Raw genomic sequence first — 6008 nt, 5'->3', positions numbered from 1 at the left:
CACACAGGCTGTATTCAGCTGTAGGCCCAGTAAAAGAGGAATTAAGAAACATTCCCCTTATCCCTTTATCATTTACATTTCATCTCTTTATGCTGCAACCTGATTTCTAAAACTGGTGGGGGGGATTAGGACATTACTTTTATTATTCATTTATCATTAGTAAATAATGGGGGAGGTCCTGAGCAGAGCACCAGAGGTTGACCAAGGACTTTATGGTCACATCATGAGGATTCAAGGTCAGCTGATCGGGGCCTGCTGGTAGGTGAGATCAGGTGGTGGTGCTCAGCTGCTCAACCACATGTAGTGAAGGCAAGGCTGGGCAGTGTATTAAGGTGAATTCGGGCAATGTGGGACACCTAAACTTAAGTGTTATTGTTTTCTGTAGTCAACAAGACTTTACTACAAGTTAAGCATGGATGTCACCTGCCTGAAATCACAGAACAGTATGGGGGTGATGTCAGGGCACTTGTCAATCTCGAAACATCCCTGGGAATTGCATGACAGCGTGATTGACAGGTTTCTGACCAGATAATGTTCTGGATAGAAACCTGCCATAAATGAGAAAATGTTTTTAGGCAAGAAAATATTCATTAAAATGTTGGAGATTTGTTATGATATAAGACTATACAGTATATAATTGATGTCGTAACATATGGAATTCTGCTATATGCTCATGAAAATGTTTTAGATACTGCTGAGGAAAAGTGGTGGTACCTACCAACCTATCATGTGGTTATTTTGCTTGTAAAGTTCATGGTTCTAACAAGAGAAACCAGGTTGAATTCTACTATCTCTCTTTTTCATTGTATTGTTCTATTTGAACAGCATAAGGCACAATCACACTGCTCAAGACAGCCTCCTGTGATTATGGATCCTACCTGAATTCTCATCAGACCCACCCAACTCCTCATCTGACTGGTTGGCTTCGTTGGTTGTGTTCTCAGTGCTTGACCCAAAGTGTTGACTCGCGCAGTAACTCTGGTAATGTCTGTTTCCAATGGTGTTTGAGCTGTAGCAACACTGACCTTTTCACATCAGCAACGCTTTTACAGCTCCTGTCGGGCTCACTCATCCTCCTGAGCCACTCTTCTCTGGAGGAAGTCAAGTCATCTTTTTCTATTTTTTTGATATCATGATAAATTGTGTATTGTGGACTGTTTATTGTGACAATATCACGCCGTGTGGTTCGGTCGTGGTCTTTGGTCTACATCATCATAATACATAGATCATCTTGATTATATGGAAATATTACATTACAGTAATGAGATTTCATTTTCTGAACTCAGCAGACATTTCTACGTGTTCCAATACCTGTCTTTACACACTTAGTCATCATATCCATATTAGTGATAAGTATTGATCGGAAATTCCATTGTGTTCAAGAACCAATTGTCATCCCTACAATACAGTTGCAACATTGATATCAAAGCATAGGGCCTATTTAGTCAAAATACTGTGTTGTCCAAATTGTCGCTCAGTCCTAGTGTTACTGAAGTGCTTTTGAGAAGATTTCAAGAAGCTTTCTAGGTGCCAAAGCAAAAACCAGCTGTGGGAGGAATTCAGGAGGCCAGGAAATTGTGTCAAATTTTCTCTCAGAGTAGGGGAATTATTGGGTGGTCTGCATTTTTAAAAAGGGGGATTGGTGTTATTTAATCATTAGGATATCACACTTATCATTCTCCCTGGGTACTTGAAACAAGGCTCTGAGCAAAAGTTGGACATCACGTTCAGGAGAAGCAGTGCACGTTACGTCATGATCATCGAACAACTGACCAGCTCTTCACCATTTCAAGGTGAAGATCTTAAGGTTTCTGGAGGGGTCACTGGAGTTTGTTAATCCTGGCGACATGTGTTGGTGGTCTTTGAGATGATATATGAACATACCACAAGGGGTGTCTTGTGGTTGGTGCTGTTGTGCTACAGTGCTCTGCTACAAGCCGTTTGGTCCTTATAGGACCAATGTAAGAGCTGTGTCCATATTTATAACATTTATCATGCGCTGAGGTGATTTGTAGCCAAGGTTAAGGTGTTCAAGACATGTGTCAGCATATTCAAGTCCGTGGCTATGGAAATATTCGTAGCTATATATTGTTGACTCAGTTATTTTAAAACCTGTATGTGTTACATGTCATATATGTTTGAAAAAATGTTTAACCAAAAACAATAATACAAAATTACTCATGAGCAAAAGAAAGATTAGACAGTTATCTTTAGCATCACACAACTATATCAATGTTACAGCTTTTTTTTTCAGCTATTACAGCTGAAAATGCTAACATGAGCACAGAACAGTACATCTATGAATTATCAAATTTCTCAGAAAATAAAAAAAACACTCAACACAGAACTACTATACAATTTTACAAAATAGATGAAAAGTAAAATGGATTGACATGTTGTCTGAATGTGAGTAACAATTTAAAACATTTTGTCTCTATTTTCTGAAATATGTTACAGGTCCGTCTCGATACCACACTGAAGTGATGTCATGTTAAAGTTTTGTTCATCATGCCTATGGTTTGGAGTGCATGACCTGGATAGTTACTGGAGGAAAAATGTTCCTCACAGTCCTGAAGGCAGCTTTCATAAGTGTGAAATCAGGCATTTTATTTGCATTGGCTGTAATAGTCTGGCTATCACTTTCTGCAAGGCTGTCAGCGTTGATGGATGAACATTGCTCTGGCTGTAGAAGGAAAATCTCACCACAGGAATCACTGTGGACTTTTTAATCTGCCCTGGCAGATTCTATAAATGCTTTCAACAACTGCTTTTTTGCGATATCAGTACTGTACATTCAGGTAACATAAGTTGGTGTAACATAGGTGTTTGCATCTATTTAAGCACCTCTCATAGAATGTAAATACATTCATCTGGACCGCATGCTGCAGTCTCCAAAATAAGCAAAGAGTTAAACCAACACTGGTAATCAACCAACCAAGTTTACTTTCTTTATAAGGTCAATTATATGGAATGCACAAATACCCAATAAACTGGCAACTGTGTGTGAAGGAGAACATTTAAAAAGTGGACACGTTTGAGGTGAGTGATCATTTTTAACCTGTGTTAGTAGCCTGTGTTATATGTACAGGGAAGTGAGACTTCCTTGGTGTCGATTGTAAATCTTGGTAAAAGTAAAAAGTGAATTCAGGACACCGACACAGACAACCATCATATCATTTACAGCTCAATACAGTGTGTGTAGAAAAGCTGACCAATTTGGCTGAAAATGAATACATCAATACAACATATTATACATAATTCTTATAACAACACACATTTTATACTACAGGTCAGATAGATAGCAGACACTTTTTTGTCCAAAGCGACTTACAGTAATTCATACAGTCATCCACTGATGGCGGTGGTTGCCATGCAAGGTGTCAAGCAGCACATCAGGAGCAATTTGGTGTTCGGTATCTCGCCCAAGGACACTTCAAAATGCAGACCAGGGGAATCAACCTTCCAATAACAAGACGCTGGCTCTACAACCTGAGCCACAGCCAGTCCATATTATTGCATTCACTTAAATCTTTTTTTATTTTTTATTTATTTATTTATTTTTTATTTAGACTGACCAGCCTCTTTTATGAGTAAATTAACAGCAGGCTAAAAAGCAATATTTTTCTGCCCACTCAAATTTTCTGGAGTGCCAATTTTGATAGTTTCCAAATATATATAAGTCAAGCAAGACAAGACATGCTTGATTTATCAAAGATAGATGAGATAAAAAAAAAAAAAACTTTATTATGAGATTATAATTATGAGACAACTTTACATCATGTGACTCTCAAAAATGAGAAGGTGCATGGTGGTCGTTGTCTTTGTGTGGTCTAATCTGTGTGTGTAGAGGACATCAGTGGTATTTTAGCTGCTAAAGTGAGTGTGTGTAAAAATAAAACTATTTGAAATTATAAAAAATGTTTATCATTTGGGGATTTTCTTTGTCAAAGAGACACTTATGTATTTCATTGCTACAGACACATCTTCACCATTTGTGAAGCATTGCCCCTCTAGATTGTGAGTTTTGCTAAATGTCAGCTAGTGTGTGAACAAACCCTCACACAAACTGGAAACAACATTGCTGTTGGAGCACACAAGCAACCAGTGTACTACACCTTTAGTTGGGTTTGGGCAAGAAAACTACTTGGTTAAGTTAGGGAACATTGTGGTTGAGACTTAATTTTATTAAGTCTATTTTCTAAAAGGAGTATTGGAGTAAAAGGAGTATGTATTGTTTTGAAATATAAACAGTACAGGACAAAGTTTTAATGTGAAGTTTTTTATTTTTGTCTTTTGGTAATTAACAATTCATGGTGGCATGGTGGTGTAAAAAACTGACAGTTCAAAATTGTTCCAAAGTTCGACTGACCTGAAATGTAAACGTTTAAAAATGTACTTCAACTTGCTGACCTGCAGAGGTTGGACAGAATCTGGTTGGAAATTAAGCCGCAACAACACACTTCTTCGGTTAAGAGGCCTGCTGAGGGGAAGTTAGAAGTTTTTCCAATGAGTTGGAAATTAAAATGGGTTGAGCAGAAACATCTTGGAACCTTCCTGTAAAATTAAGTACTGAATTGGTGTCGGATATATTTTATCTCCCTCTCTCCATTTCTGTGTGTTTGCTTGCCAATTTCTTTCCTGAAAAGGCTACAGGCTATGGCTTAGGGTTAGGTGTTAATTACCATTGACCAAATTCACCATGTCATTTGAGACATTGTTATTATAGATTCATAGATTATATCTACTTTAAAGGCACTAGACTACTGTAGGCATACAGTACATGCTTTGTATAATTATGTGAATGTAGCTCAGGGGCCATATTCTCAAAACATCTCAGAAGTAACAGCTGGTCCTGGTGATGAAATTCTAAGAACTTTCTTCGATTTTCTACTTTCTCTAAGAATATTTCCTTCAAATTCAGACTAGCTCCTTCTAAAGACAAAATTTATTGACAAAGCAGCTCTTAAGAGTGATCGAAAGATGAAAATCTGTTAGGAGTAGGGAGGAGGGCTTTTAAGCACCTGAGGAGTTTCTTAATCAGAGGACAGTGGAAAGACAAAGAGGAAGGTGAAATAGTGAGTTAATTAAATATTACAGTTTGGATGGTGCAGGGATCATTTTTTGGTCCATCTCTAAAGAGATGGGCTCACATCTCCAACCAATCCCAACCATATATATTTTCAAATGATATATAACACACATATTTATATAATTCAAAAATATAAAATAACAACAGGGATTTCTGACACAACTTCCCATCCATAAAGTGGCTGATGCAGTTTTACTGTTTATATATACAGCATAGATAGATAGATAGATCTGGAATTGTTTTCAGTTAACAGGTGTGCCTGGCAAGAACCATAGAAAAATATAAAACATATTTTGGTTTGATTAACACTTTTTTGTTTTCTGCATAATTCCATATGTGTTCATGCATAGTTTGATTGTCTTCGGTGTCGATCTACAATGTCGAAAATAATAAAAATAAAGAAATTGATTGGTAGTGTGTGTGTGTGTGTGTGTGTGTGTGTGTGTGTGTGTGTGTGTGTGTGTGTGTGTGTATCCAAAACCCAACAAAGGACAGTATAAAGATCTGCAAGCTCTGGACAGATGACCAAGATGTAGTGGGGCTGCGTGTAGTAGAGGGGAAACGGACCCCCAAAGTATATAGACTCTATATATTATCTACTCAGCAGATGACGGTGCAGTGCTGGTTTGAGTCTGTTGTGTGTGTGAGTTCACTTACATCACGTTGTTTCCTAGTCTGTGAGATACAGAAAAGGAAATGAGCAGCATCCCCATATAATTTCTATATAATATATTACTTTCCTGTAAGTATATACAAGTTTATCATACTTGTTTCCTGTGTTAGCTAGCTGGCTAACCACATAGCCACTTTCATTCTGTCGTTTGGCAGATGAATGGGATTTAAATACAAGAGTGTAGCAGGAATATTACATTTAATCACAACATGGCACTATAAATGTAAATTAACTTCAAGTTTGTCT

This window comes from Acanthopagrus latus, chromosome 13 (assembly GCF_904848185.1).
Source record: "Acanthopagrus latus isolate v.2019 chromosome 13, fAcaLat1.1, whole genome shotgun sequence".
In the NCBI taxonomy this organism is placed as follows: domain Eukaryota; kingdom Metazoa; phylum Chordata; class Actinopteri; order Spariformes; family Sparidae; genus Acanthopagrus; species Acanthopagrus latus.
This window is presented reverse-complemented; position numbering follows the sequence as displayed.